Raw genomic sequence first — 16,309 nt, 5'->3', positions numbered from 1 at the left:
TTCCCCTTTTCTTTTTACCACGTCTAGGTTGAAAGAATTCACATGGGTAGGTGTAGCTTAAATATATATATGAAATGTAAAGATATTTTTGGAACACATATTGATACAGTCCACAAGAATAAACCCAAAAATTATGTCATCCAGCAGGGGGTTTAGGGATTTTTGGAGGGGCTCCAAAGTAACATATTCGCGATTCAGTTGAGTATTACCGATGGCCAATTTGGTGAGGCTAGATAGAGTACCACATAGTGTTCTCTCTGCACTTGCGTTTCTCTTTAGTTTCAGTATTGCCCTGGGGGCGAGATCGAAGAGGAAAAATTGACGGAATATTGCTTCCATCAGTGGTACGGGACTGGAGCCGACGCGGTAACGAAGGGCGCCGCGGTGGCTAGGAGATGTTAACTACCTCGCCTGGTATACAGGAGTTCGTGGGTTCGATACAGATCCTGACACTTGTATATTTTGAGTTTGCGTGTTCTCCCCATGGTTCGCATGGATTTTTCTTCGGGTCCTCCGGTTTTTCCCTCCACATTCAAAATCAACATCACGTGTTTACAGTGTTGGCTACTGCTGTAAATGTCCACGTGATAGGCCACTTCGTTGAGCTACCATTTGTGGCCAGGTCGCTTCTGAAAAAGAGCTAAATAGCTCAGTGGGCCTTACCTGGTAAAATAAAAAGAGAGTTCACATTTTTATAATTTAATTTACTTGCGTGAGGGACTTGGGTTTCGTAGTGACGACGGAGCAATCTGAAACATCCAACACCTTACTCAACTAATCTGCGCAACAAAATGCCCCTCTTTTCCGATCGAGACGGCGTGGAAGTAAGCCAACAGGAACCAACATAAAATGGTGCACCGGCGTTTACAAGAGACACCTCCAAGGCCATGTCGTTTTGACGGCGAATTCAAATAGTCAACAAAAGCTCTGACCGCTACTTATGCCACCCAATACTTTTATCAATACGAGAATCTTTTCCGTTTGATCAGGATGCAGCAATATTTTGTTGTTGTTTTACTCGGAAGTCAAAACATCGAGCGCATTTTCAGTCATGCCAGGAGGTTGTGTTCCGTGCGTTGTCCGGTTTAATTAAAAAATCGGATCGGATCCGAAAGCACGAGTTGCTGGGAGAATGCCCAAGTGTACGAGAAGAAAGCATTTGCAATTTCGTAGGGGAAGCATAGCAACCAACTTGCTGTACTGTCACATACGGCACGTCACAGCCAACCTATGTGATCCACAGACGCACCGGGTTACAGGTAGAGTTGGGGGGGGGGGGGGCGCGATTATTTAGCTGTGATCGACGAGTCCACCGAAAATTCTAATCGAACGATAATTTGTTTTCATGCTTGATTATTTCGGGTCCTCATGTAAAATGGTGGCTGCCCCACATCTCGCCTTCTGAAGGTGGGAAACCCCCACCCCTGCAAGCCACGGCCATCATGGACACAGCTGATGATGCCGATGATATCAGCAAATCCCGCACCATCACCTCCCGTCCAGCAGCACGTGGCAACAACGGCGAGACTTTTTTCTACCCAAATATTTTAATTTTCATCCGGCTCGTCGAGTGATCATACCGATAAGCGTTAGAGTCATCGTTTACTTAAATAGTCAAACATCCCGACTCGAGTTACAGGCTTCTGCCACTATGCCCGCAGTCACGTTTCACGAAATACCATATGTAAGAAAGGTAAGAACATGGTCAGCGTTAGCTACATGATGATGAACTTAAATTGTAGGTCTGTCACTCAGTCGGCCAGTTACAGCACCAGAATAATTCTCGTTATACTGTCGAGAAATTCGGCCGGAAGGAGTCTGGGACGCATGGTATTTATGACCTATGAGTTGAACATTAGTTAGTAAACTAAATAAAACTAAACGATGTTAATATCACCAGGCAAGTCCCACTGAGCTGGACAGCTCTTGTCCAGAAGCCACAAATGAAAGCTCAACAAAGTGGCTTATGTGGAAATTTCTAGCAGCCATTTAGAAACGCACGTTTCCAAATGCAGGGAAAAAGCGGAGGACCCGGAGACAAATCCACGCGACCATGGAGAGAACATGCAAACTCCAAATCCACAACCTCCTGTACACCAGGCAAGGCAGTTAACATCTCACCACCGTGGCACCATTTATTTGTAAATAGATGAACACCAGGTCACATGTGGAAATAGATTGGAGTGTATGGGGAAGGGATTCAAAACAGTGACATTTCATGGGTATATTCCAATAAACAAAGATATCACATTTCTGACGAATGTTAACAAAACTGTATGGGAATTTTAACTCGGCCGTGTATCTTATTCTCAGGGAAACGTTTCGTACAAGTCGTGGCAACTCCCAGCCGTAGCTCTATTTGGGATGCGTTTATTTATTCAGGATATTTATACAGCCCAACTCTTGTTAGACATGCCTGCTGGGCATATAAGGCTATGCCCCATCATACACAAGGACAAAGATCCACCGTATAGCCTGAACAGACTTTTGGGACAAGTGCTGTTACCGAGCACCTACAAAGGCTGGTATGGCACACAAGCAGATGGGTGGCCAGCACTACGCCAGGCCGCCTTTGTCTCCCCAGTGGCGATGTTTACACACCATACAGGCGTCGAGGTCTGGATCGAACCCACGACCTCCTGCATACCAGGCGAGGTAGTTAACATCTCACCACCGTGGCACTCCGGTGATGCATGCAGCCAGGAATACATCTGCACCAGCCCGCATATAATACAACCATAGTCGCCATACCATGAATATGGTATCAATTTTAACTACCCTTGAAGGATGATGGACCGAGTGGAACCCCATAATTCATGCGACTCTCCGATGATGAGCAGAGATCTCTGGCCACAGCACTATCCGTGGAGATGACGCAACAAAAAGGGTAAATAAATTATGTCAACACGATGGATATCGGATACAATTGCAGCTAAACACCTGCTGCTATTGCTTGGCACCACATCGATGCACATCTCACACGCAGTACACCACCGCATCTGACATTCTGCACTGCCACTCGTAGTACAGCTTGCACACATCGCCATGACAACACAATTCACACGGTAGCATCACAACTCCCAGCCCAACGCCAACTCCCTCCTGTCTCCCGAACGCCGCATCACAGCGTTGCTGGTATATGGCGATACCGCGATAAATATCTTACGACATGCCAACCAAAATAATCGTATCGTCCAGTTTGCAAAAAATATCATCGCATCACTGTGACCCGTTGCTCAGTCGACCTTTCTTACGACGTATAATTTCAAAGATATTTACGACACAACCAAAGCCCACCCCTAAATAAATGCTTAAAACTCTTAAATAACTAGCGCTTCGCAAACCTTTTGGAGGAGAAACTGGACTCCGTGATGGTTACGCAATGCCATATTTGCCGTAAGTTCATTTGGCTTGTTAATTATTTCCCGTGTAACCGACAGCCCGTGCGTTGTAAGCGTTAGACAGTCACGAGAAGGAGAGTAGAGGCAAGGATGTCAGTTAAGGGAGGCCCCGACAAAAGTCCCCAAGATGGTCAAAGAGGAGGTCACGGTTCAAGATAGAGCAGCAGAAAGACGGAATGGTCGGGCAGAAAGGGGGAGAAGGAACAGTCCGGGCTAAGATGTCAGGGATGAGAGGATGGTGAGAGGCAGCAAGCAGCGGGGTCTGTTTTCACTAGGGGTGGGGTGGCGAAGAGAGCAGAGCGGGGGATTACGTCGAGTGAACGGCAACCGAGAAACGTTTCGAACATTCAAGCGTCCTGGAAATACAGCAAAGGGCACAAAAAACGAAACAATTAAAAGCGCGGAATACAAAAATCACAAAAGGGGTCGCGCGAGAACGACGCGGCAATAAAATCGCCACGTCGCCGAACTTAAAACGCCTGGAACCCGTGCCGTGTCATCGCTCGCCACGTGGGCGCCTGGCCACGCTGCAGGTCATGGCACACGGCAGGTGCAGAGACAAAGGGCAGGAACCCGCACGTACCGCACACTGGAGCCTCTTGTGCAAGGCCACGGGCAGCAAGCAACCGCACGAGGCCCTCGCATCAAAGCCGCTCCCCGCCGTGTCCGGGCAAGCGACGTGCGCGTTCGCTTCAGCGAGCCAACGTTGGCTCATGTCACGGAACTATTACCACATCCTCTTGATGTCGCCCAGCTGCTGCTGCCGCCGATGCAGACTATAAACCCGCACCACACAAGGATTTCCCCATGTGGTCACCACTTGATGTTGTCAGAGCACTCGGGGACCCGCACGTCAAATTGGGTGCTTGTGAGCTATGTACCCAGTGCGAGGTCAACTCGGTCCACCGTTATCATCATCATCACCAGCCCTTTGGAGTCGCTAAAGTGCGTGCCGCTTTGTGGCAAGAACGGCTCTCAAGTCACCATCGGTTGGTTGGTTACGAAACAATTGTAGCCGAGAGTCGAATCAGCTCATTATCATCCCTCCCGAGTCGATTCACGTCACACTTTCTGTGGAAGTCAATAATGGCTGTATGTTTGTATTGTTGAACTTCTTTCACACCGTACGTAGTCAACCATACTAGGCATGCGGGTCTGCCATATGGAAATTGGCCCGCACCATAGGAATGTGGAATTTGCACCACCGGCACGCAGCCGCCAAACGGAGATGAACACGGTTCTCCGCCACCATTCCACTGAAGTTTCTGCCTTGCCACGGTCACCCAACAACAGGGGTGAGAACCGGGGTATCCATTTACCCCGATTACCATCGATTCTAGTAGCCGTGGGGAGGGAGACTTTGCAGAAGCAAGCATTAGTGACTACACTCTGGCGACGACTCCGAATGAGAACGAAACGGGTCCACAGTGTGTCTCTCCCTGCATCACTGCCGCCACCAGGGCGGTCAGTCATGTTTGCCCAATTGTATTTTGATGACGATCTGAGACACGAGGTCACAGTTAACTTCCTCCGTAAATGCCGATGGCTAATTGCATAATGTGCAGGGGGCTGCGTGCCTTTTGCGTCTTGTTTACAAACAGTGCGTCGCTAGCGCCTCGAGTGTAGAAACTAATAGGAGCTACAATTTACCATGAACCAGGGCAGTTCATTGCAGCGTCGAAGTGGCGACCCGTCACAACGTCTACGTAGCAGAAGAAACAATCTAAGAGCCAAAGCTAGATCACGTGCATTAAACCCACCGACGCCTCCGCCATTGTGTGTGCGACCGTGATGAGCACATGGGGGCACAGTCAGGCATGGCAGAGAACATCGGTCCCGCCACCTTCCACGTGGAGTTTAAATGCCATAGGAAAAGAGGTCGAGAATGCTCCAAAATGTTATCCTCAACGCATCATCGTGCAGTGGGCATCATCCCTCCCTTGCTTGCCTGGCTGTCTCCCATCCCAGACTCTCACGGCTCAAGTTGAGCGAAACGCGAGCGACAATACTTACGAGAAAGAAAAAAAAAATCAACAATGGTGGAAATGTTCCCAAGTGTTGAGAAAGTTAAGGGTCGTGCACATTTCAAGGAGCATCAACAGGACCCGCTGCCGTTGAAGGAATTGAGATTTGGGAAAACGGGAGTCAATCGCCAAGGTGGCCACCCAGTATCTTATTTTTATTATTTACAATTTTTCTATTTTACCAGGAAAGGCTCACCGAGCTTTATCGCTCTATTTCAGAAGCGACCTGGCCACAATGATAGCTCAACGAAGTGGTTTATGTGGAAATTTATAGCAGCCAAATACTCTACTCTAAAAGCACATCTATATATAAGGGAAATTTGTGATTATGTGCATCTGTTTGAAATGTTTACCGTACTTCCCGACATGCAACAAACTTGAAATTTGCCATGTGGGTAGTTTTTAGATTGTACACAATGCAAAAAGTATAAAAATAGACTTTTGTATTTTTTTTGGGGGGGGGGGGGGGTGCAATTATGGATATATTTTGCACGGCAAGCGAGCGGTGACGTGATGTCACCCGCATGCGGAAGCATTACGCAGTGTGCCTGCTGACGTCACGCCCCCCCCCCAACCCTCTGCGTATTAATCCAAGACAAGAATCCAAGTCTCGGGCGAAGCCGGGTAGTAAATCTAGTTGATTATAAATATGGAGGGAAAAACCGGAGATAATTCCACGCGACGACGCGGAGGAACATGCAAACTCCAAATATACAGGCGTCAGGGTCAGGATCGAACCCACAACCTATTGCATGCCAGGTGAGGTATTTAACATCTCCAACACACCCGCCAATATTTATCATTGTTAGTCACCGTCACTGCTGGATGAAGGCTTCCCCAAACTGCTGCTATCTCTCACGATCCTGCGAATGTAATAAGCCGCCTGGCTCCTAGACGTAAAGCCGATTTCACCACTAAGTCTCCTCCTCGTTAGGCGTGCTCTCGGATCAGTTCCGTTCCTTGGCGGCTGTGCCGTCATCATTTTTGACCATCAGCCACGATTCCCTTTAGTGATGTGTCCTGCTTACTCTTGTTGTATGTACGTTGCACCTCTTTTGCACCGGACGTAGGGGGGGGGGGGGGGGGGGGGAGAGACAAACTAAGCACAAAAAACAATTCTAAATAAATTAGTTTGTCAATCTAGAAGATTTAAAAGTGCATAGCTCCAGTGGCTTCCTAGTATTGGAAGGAAAAGCATTCCAGACGGCCGCAAAAGCGCATCCAAAAGCGCGCGATGCGGTGACCGTCTTCATTCGATGGTTAGCCAAAGCCGCCGCTGCGAGGATGACCGGAGTACGCGTGATGGTTTATGCTCCTTGACGAGATCAGCGAGGTACTGTGGTTCTTGACAGTTTGAATGGTGTCATTTACCTGCATTGTGTTCTCCTGTAATGCGTGCGTGGGTCCTCTTTCTAGTCACACAAGGAACACGCCTCGTCGCTGCACGCTCTGTGACGCAGAGTCAATTGTGTTGACGCGACATCCAGCACGGAGATAATATGACAAACATCATCTGAAGCAGAGACAAAGACCCCCCACTTTATAGCCTTAACAGACTGTTGAGGCAAGTGCTGTTACCGAGCACCTATGAAGGCCGGCACGGCACACGCGGGAGTGAGTGGCCAGCACCACGCCCGACCACCTTTGTCACCCCAGTGGCGATGTTTTTACACACCGCACCAGGTACTCGTTTGATGCAGAGTCGACCTAGGGGAGGCCTAGCACCAGTTCAGATAACCGTCACTGGTGCTGGCCACGATTGGCAATCCAACTCGGGTCCCTCGGTTCGTAGCGCAACCGCCATTCGCCACTAAGTGGCGGTGACGTCACCACGACGATTGGGCCAGGCTGTGTGCACGTTGAGGCCACGTGAAGTGTCGAACGCCCGCTGGCAGGAGGTCACGGGGCAGACCCAGGTGCCACGGGTCGACCGACTGAGATGACTGGCGCAGCACTCTGGGTTATTTGCTCACACCGTGAGTTCTCAGCCTTCACAAAAACCGGCAACTGACCGGCAAGGTGAAGTACGGTCAATCTTCCCGCACAGCGTGGGGAGGCCCTCATCCAAATGGCGGACTGACAGAGCTGCTGTACGCGTGCGCTGCTGACATGCGCCGCTCACCACAAAAGGCACGGACGTGCGAACTCAGTCCAGCCAGTCTTGGAAAACACGTGTCCCCACATCCACCAGGGTCCTCAACGACGTCCCTCACCGCTCTGCTCGACGTCGGCGCAATGCCACTTGGGATGCGTGCACCGAACCTTCAACAATGCAACTTTCACCCTGATGATGAAAGCTTGGAAAGCCAAATGGAAGTTCACAAGAAGAAGTCGCAAGCACCTTGCGAAAGATACAACGCAAATCGCTGGTGCACCATCTTCCCCCAAAAGCTTATGGGCCACAACCGCTGAATGACGTCCTTACAAAGCATGGCAGCAGCAGATACTTGATACCCAGAAGAGAACCACATCACGACTTGATGCCCGATTGATGAATACGGAGGTAGCATCACCGCAGCAGCGATGCACCACCGCTCCGCTGCTACCGACGTAATCATCTGGCTCTTCAACCACCTCAATGTAAAATTATAGAAATTCTAGTTCTTGCTATACTTCTACATCAGCCATACATATGTAGTGAGTTCAACTGAGTCGCAGACGTACTCTTTGGAGGCAACACATTTATTAATACCAACACAAAAGGGGTAACTGCCCCTTTACCAGATAACAACCAATGGTGGTGGACCACCAGGCCAACTACACCAATTACACCATAACTAGCTACAACGGACCAGACCACAGCTCGGGTCCAGGTCCACGTGTTGGAGAGTCTGTAGGACATAGAACGTAGATTCTTGAGGATGAACAACAGCAGCAGGTCCCTCTGGGGGACCCAGCTTATATCCTCCGTGGCGTGGCTGGCTCCGCCCTTAGCCACGACCACCTTCTAGAATCGACCAGCACCCGCTGGGAACCAAGACATCCAGCAGCGGATGAGCTGCGCGCTATCCGACGACGGAATCATCGCGCACCACGACGGCGAGTGTCGTGCCGACTCGTCATCCAGCTGCAGACAAACAGCTGCTACGGCCATACAGCACAAAGGTGCCAGCCACCAGCGCACGAGCGAACGAGCACCGCCACTTCAAGGACAACATCGTGCCAACGCCGCTCAGCTAGCAGCGGAGAGAGAAAGCCGACGGCCCGCTGCTGCCACACCCAAGCGAGAGGGAACCTCTCCGAAGCCGTTCGTATGATACGCTCTCCCCCACACACATAAACCCACGACGCGCCCGGCGTCTGCTCACGCAAGAATATATCAAAGAGACAATCCACCTCTCCCACACAGATGAAACCGACCCTAGCCAATCATCAGAAGATTACTTATCAAATACATGGACCATCAGCTGGCCGTGAAGGCATTGTGGCTCATCGCGTGATTAGAATACGACGTTTATAAGTGCCTTAGTTCAAATTTTGTTTTCTTTCGTTGTTTTTAATCGCATATACGACCAATAGATTCGTCGATGCAAACTAAACTCTTGAAATCCTCATCACGAATCTACACATTTACAGAGAGAGAATATCGTGTCAAACCTGTTCCTGTCATAGAATCTCGCTTAAGAATTAATTGAAGATGAGCCAGAGATACGCTCTCCCATAAAGAACACACGCACACCCTCGCACACCATTGTTCCAAAACATTTCATCTTGCCAACGAATCTATTGACGTATGCTTTTGCCATCGGGATATAATAATTTGCTTATTGCCTTTCGTATGACTATCGTTGCATGCCTGTTTTAAGACTCTACCTGTCGCCGGAGATGCTCGTTACGCGGTGGAATTAATGATATGGGCGGTTGCAAAAGAAAAAAAAGCATTGATGGTTAAGTGTGCTGCTCACCGAGAGAAATCTCCCCGATGGTACCGTGGATAATTCCAAGCATGAAAGTTCGCATATTAGAGTGTCATATTTTTCCTTAGAATTAAAATTGCTTAACACAGAAGTGTTTGAGTGTTTTTTTTCCAAGTCCATGCATAACTATCTTAATTATAAAGAACTGTATCCTGCGTTGAGATATGATTTATACGCATAACTACATTAATTAGCATAATTTCCAAGATTTACGCATTTTTTTTAATCTTCATTTAATTTTATAATTTTTTATCAAAATTTCATAACCCGACATATACAACAATGGCCCTTAGTAACCCCATTCCCATGGCCGGCACTTTCACACCCTATCCTGTAGGGGTCGGCACTGCACGCAGAGCGTGGTGCCATCCAGCGCTGCCAGTCAGCGCTCACCAGCCCCTCTTGGGCCGGTACTGCCCCCACATACAAGTGGTGTCCGTGATGTCACTACACATACACACAAAGGACATCCCTCCATAACACACACACACACACTTGGCACGTGTATTCACGTACACCCGAACCTCCGATTATCAGGGTTGGCTTATGTGCGGTGCGAAATAAGTTCAACATACGTACCACACAGCACAGCCACTACACGACACATAGTTCACTTTAATATAGTGCACACACTATACATAGTACACATGGGGCACACACACACACACCACTGCCTACCCACGATATAAATTACGTACGGCACATACCGCAACACACATTGCACACAGAACGTTGGACATAGTGTGCAATGTACACACAGCACACACACACAGCACATACACCATGTAATACACACACAGCACATACACCATGTAACACACACACAGCACATACACGATGTGACACACACACAGCACATACACCATGTGACACACACACAGCACATACACCATGTGACACACACACAGCACATACACCATGTGACACACACACAGCACATACACCATGTGACACACACACAGCACATACACCATGTGACACACACACAGCACATACACCATGTAACACACACACAGCACATACACCATGTAACACACACACAGCACATACACCATGTATCACACACACACAGCACATACACCATGTAACATACATACACTATGTAATACACACACAGCACATACACACAGCACATACACCATGTAACACACACACAGCACATACACCATGTAACACACACACACACACACAGCACACACACCATGTAACACACACACTGCACATACACACACACCACACACACCATGTAACACACACAGCACATACACACACACCACACACACCATGTAACACACACAGCACATACACACACACACAGCACACACACCATGTAACACATACAGCACATACACACAGCACACACACCATGTAACACACACAGCACATACACACAGCACACACACCATGTAACACACACGGCACGTACACCATGTAACACACACACAGCACATACACACGGCACATACACTATGTAACACACACAGCACATACACTATAGAGCACGCATACACAGCGCGCGCACACACACACTACACACACTACACACACATACCGCACACACACACTACACCCCCCCACACACACTACACCCCCACACACACTACACACACTACACCCCCACACAACACACACACAGCACAAAAACACCCCCACACAGCACAAAGACACCCCCACACAGCACACACTCACTACACACACTACACACACTACACCCCCACACAACACGCAGGAGCGTGCAGCAGCAGCAGCAACAGCAGCATAGACGCCAACATTTCAACACTCATCACACGCAGCACACACACACGCACACACTACGAAACACAGGCATGCTTTACACCACCACGAACACACGCACACTGTATCAGCAGCGATTACACAACAACAACACCCCGACACAGAGACCACCACCCCCCCCCCCCCCCGTGTAGCCTGTACCAGACTGTAGGGGGCAAGTGCTGTTAGCGAGCGCCTATGAAGGCTGCCACGGCCAACCCCACGCCCGGCCGCCTTTGTCTCCCCATAATAACCGCACCAGATACTCATTTGAGGCCAAGTCGACCTAGGGGAGGCCCAGGACCGGTTCAGATAATCGTCACTGGGGGTGGCCGTGAGCGGTCCGTGAGCGAGTTTCGAATTGGGGTCGCATCTCAGTGCGCTAACCACTGCGCCACCGCTCCCCAATCACGCACGCACACACACCCAGTGTAGTGTAACACGCACACACGCACACACACCCAGTGTAGTGTAACACGCACACACACACCCAGTGTAGTGTAACACGCACACACACACCCAGTGTAGTGTAACACGCACACACACACCCAGTGTAGTGTAACACGCACACACACACCCAGTGTAGTGTAACACGCACACCCCCAGTGTAGTGTAACACGCACACACGCACACACACACACCCAGTGTAGTGTAACACGCACACACGCACACACACACACCCAGTGTAGTGCAACACGCACACACGCACACACCCACACACCCAGTGTAGTGCAACACGCACACACGCACACACCCACACACCCAGTGTAGTGCAACACGCACACACACACGTGTAACACACACACACACACACACACGTGTAACACACACACACACCCACACACGTGTAACACACACACACACCCACACACGTGTAACACACACACACACCCACACACGTGTAACACACACACACACACACGTGTAACACACACACACACACGTGTAACACACACACACACGTGTAACACACACACACACACACACGTGTAACACACACACACACACACCCACACACGTGTAACACACACACACACACACACCCACACACGTGTAACACACACACCCACACACACACCCACCAGTGTAACACACACACACACACCAGTGTGTAACACACACACACACACACCAGTGTGTAACACACACACACACACACCAGTGTGTAACACACACACACACACACCAGTGTGTAACACACACACCAGTGTGTAACACGCACACACACACACCAGTGTGTAACACACACACACACACCAGTGTGTAACACGCACACACACCAGTGTGTAACACACACCAGTGTGTAACACGCACACACACACACCAGTGTGTAACACACACACACACACCAGTGTGTAACACACACCAGTGTGTAACACGCACACACACACACCAGTGTGTAACACACACACACACACCAGTGTGTAACACGCACACACACCAGTGTGTAACACACACCAGTGTGTAACACGCACACACACACACCAGTGTGTAACACACACACACACACCAGTGTGTAACACGCACACACACCAGTGTGTAACACGCACACACGTGTGTAACACACACACGTGTGTAACACACACACACACCAGTGTGTAACACACGTACAACAGTGTGTAACACACACACACCAGTGTGTAACACACACACACACCAGTGTGTAACACACACACACACCAGTGTGTAACACACACACACACACATGGGGGCTGGTGGGGTGGGCGACGCACCGGTAAACACGGGGCGAGAGACGCGACCGCCTTCCCCTCTCTCCTTGCTTACCGGAGCACCGGACGGCGAGGGCGAGTGGGACGACGACGATGCTGCTGCTGCTGATGCTGCTGCTGCTGGTGGTGGTGGTGCTGCTGCTGCTGCTGCTGGTGATGATGATGATGTGCAGAGAGAGGGGGCATGCGGCAACGGAGACAAGCCGAGAGATCGGGGGTGGGGGGGGGGGTCTCCGATAGAACCCCCGATGCTCCGTGCGCGCTACCACGGTGGAGGTGAACACAAACGCGGCCACCCCGTGGGTCCTCTCGCTTCTCCTGATCCCCTCCTCCTCTATTTACGCCGCCTCCCACTCACCCTCCTCCCCTTTATAGGGGCCGCCACAACACGTGCGGTGGAGAGGGCCTGAGGCTCCACCCACCCACGTGGGCTGGGCCAGGGATCCCCCCCCCCTCCACTCGTTGTGTAGCCACTGCCGCTACGCGTGGAGGGGAATGCGACGCAGCAGCAGCAGCGGCTGCAAAAGCGAACGGCGATGCCACAAGTGGTGGCGATTCAACACGCGCTGTGGGGACCAACAATGGGACCGCGTGGTAAAGCCAAACTATGGGATTGCACAGTAAACCCCAAACTATGGGATCGCACGGTAAACCCCAAACTATGGGATCGCACGGTAAACCCCAAACTATGGGATCGCACGGTAAACCCAAACTATGGGATCGCACAGTACCCCCAAACTATGGGATTGCATAGTAAACCCAAACTATGGGATCGCACGGTAAATCCCAAACTATGGGATCGCACGGTAAACCCAAACTATGGGATGGCACGGTAAACCCAAAACTATGGGATCGCACGGTAAACCCAAACTATGGGATTGCATAGTAAACCCAAACTATGGGATCGCACGGTAAATCCCAAACTATGGGATCGCACGGTAAACCCAAACTATGGGATGGCACGGTAAACCCAAAACTATGGGATCGCACGGTAAACCCAAATTATGGGATTGCACAGTAAACCCCAAACTATGGGATCGCAAAGTAAACCCAAACTATGGGATCGCAAAGTAAACCCAAACTATGGGACCGCACGGTAAACCCCAAACTATGGGACCGCACGGTAAACCCCAAACTATAGGACCGCACGGTAAACCCCAAACTATGGGACTGCACGATAAGAGACTCATTGAGATGCAAATAGACTCATAGAGATATACAGAGACCCAAGGCCGTAATTATAATATATATTTGTGAGGACACATCAAATATACTCAAAACGTCCCCCCCCCCCCCCCCCCCAATATATTGTTAAACAATAGATTTCTATTCATATGATTGTGGTTATGGTTGTACTTTATTAATCCCTAATCTCTGCCATTACATACAATGAAACAAGAAAAAGCAAAAAAGAAAAACAGCAATGTAATACAATCCACTATTAGACATTATGTTTTTAAATAAACCCATGTGTTCGTGAATTTTTTAATGTTTTAGGCAAGAAGTGGCACGAAATTCGTTTTCAAATTTAGATTTTTTTTTTTTTCTGGGGCGGGACCTCCAGACCCCCTGGAAGATTTGGTCTCCCCCCACCCCAAATGTTGACTCCATGGCTACGGCCTTGCAGAGATCCATAGAGATACATTTAAAGACATGTCACAGTGGTGATTGTGGCCATTCCAACCAAACTATGAACCATGTTGTAAACTCACAGATACTGGTAGATATACGGAGACACCTAGATATACAGAGACTCAGAGACACAAAGAGATACATAGAGATATATAAAGACTCAGGGGCATAGCGACCCAAAGAGATATTTAGACACATAGAGAGACACATCGAGATGCATAGAGAGTCAGAGACATACGTAGCAACTCAGAGGGATACATAGATACCCAATAAAGATACATTAAAGACAAGCCACAGCAGTGCAATTGTGGTCACCCAACCCAAACTTTGGACCGCATCGTAAACCCACTGCGGTCAGCGCTCCTTCAGCAGAAGAGAAGGAACAGTGAAACTACACGAACTCACTCCTGAAACCCTCTCTTGTCGTGCCGTGCAGACCTCGACATTCACTGACATGTGCAGGAGTAGCACCTAACTGTTTATCCAGTGCCGGATTAAGCTAGTGTGGGGCCTGTAGCAAATGTTATAAGGGGGCCCTAACTAAAATAAAACCCCCAAATATTAAAACACATACTTGCATACTAAGGTAATTGTCATTTTTTAATTTGCTATACAGCCAGATATTACGACAAATCGCTAACCTTAAACACCCGGTCGTTCATAAATGTTGAAGGCAGTATAGTACTGTAGTAATAGAGCAAGTGCAGAATCACTGCACCGGAATTGATAGCTTGAAATAATTTATTCGCGGGGCCCTTGAAAGTGCGGGGCCCGTAGCTACATATGTAGCTACTTTTGCACTGGGTGCCGGATTATCCTAGATGCAAAAGTAGCTGCACATGTAGCTACTTTTGCTACGAGGATAATCCGGCACTGTATGCGTCTCTCTAAACCAGGGGGTCGGCGCAGCATGCGGCGGCTCTTTGAAATAAAACAAAATCTTGAACGCGATTTAACGCAAAGATAATAAGCGATTTAGGAAATGTGGCAGGGAATGGGTCACTATGGAATGTCTTGGTGACAACCGAATGTACAACCGTCAAACTGTCGTGTTCAAGAAAAGCTAACGGGGGGAGAGGGGGGGGAACTTGATAGACGCAATTTATTCCATGACATTTTGTTTATTAAGTCAGAATGTGTTGTCATCTGCCGTATACCTGCTGCCGTGTTTGTGTACACGTCAAGGCCGTAGTCATGGAGTCAACATTGGGGGGGGGGGGGGGACCAAATCTTCCAGGGGGTCTGGGGGTCCCAACCCAGAAAAATATACAAATTTGAAAACTCATTTCCTGCCATTTCCTGCCTAAAATATGAAAAAATTCACTAACACGTGGGATGGACGTTTTATTTATTTTTTACAATAATGTCTAAAAGTGTATTGTATGACATTGCTCTGTTTGAACTTTTTTACCATTTCTTGTTTCATTGTATGTAATGTTTGAGATTAGGGAATAATAAAGTACAACCATAACCACAATCATATAAACATAAATCTATGCATTGATTTATATGAAGACAAGTCCAGATATTGTGGCCAATGTTTAGCAAATTTTTGTTTTTATTTACATAGCATAGCAATTATTATGACTTTTTTATTTTTTATAGCAATATATTTGGGGGGACATTTTGAGCATATTTGAATATTGGGGGAGATTAGTCCCCCCCAATATATATTATAATTACGGCATTGGTACACGTGACGCTGTGTGTGGATGCAGCTCTTCAACTATTTTGGTCATCGACAAAAACTAAAAAAATGGCTCTTCTTCTTCGAAAGGTTGCAGAGCGCTGATCTAACCCTCCACTATACCCACACACTCAACGCCTTCGTC

General features: G+C 48.8%; 1 protein-coding gene across 5 annotated transcripts in view; it reads right to left on the bottom strand.

Moving 5' to 3' along the window:
- The window catches only part of LOC144719589 (uncharacterized), a 28,269-nt gene extending 15,073 nt beyond the window's left edge, over positions 1–13,196 (bottom strand). For 3 of the 5 annotated variants that reach the window (XM_078595663.1, XM_078595665.1, XM_078595662.1), the window contains exon 1: positions 12,901–13,196. The gene's annotated coding sequence lies outside the window, so the exon portion shown is untranslated. Of the gene's footprint in view, positions 1–3,984; positions 5,858–12,900 lie in introns of those variants that run through there. The other 2 variants (XM_078595664.1, XM_078595661.1) reach the window with 2 other exon arrangements.
- Between the last annotated feature and the right edge of the window lie 3,113 nt (positions 13,197–16,309).

The sequence above is a fragment of the Lampetra planeri genome, chromosome 6 (assembly GCF_965212315.1).
Source record: "Lampetra planeri chromosome 6, kcLamPlan1.2.h2, whole genome shotgun sequence".
NCBI lineage: Eukaryota > Metazoa > Chordata > Hyperoartia > Petromyzontiformes > Petromyzontidae > Lampetra > Lampetra planeri.
Note: the sequence above shows the minus strand (reverse complement) of the source record. Positions and strands in the feature narration are given on the sequence as shown.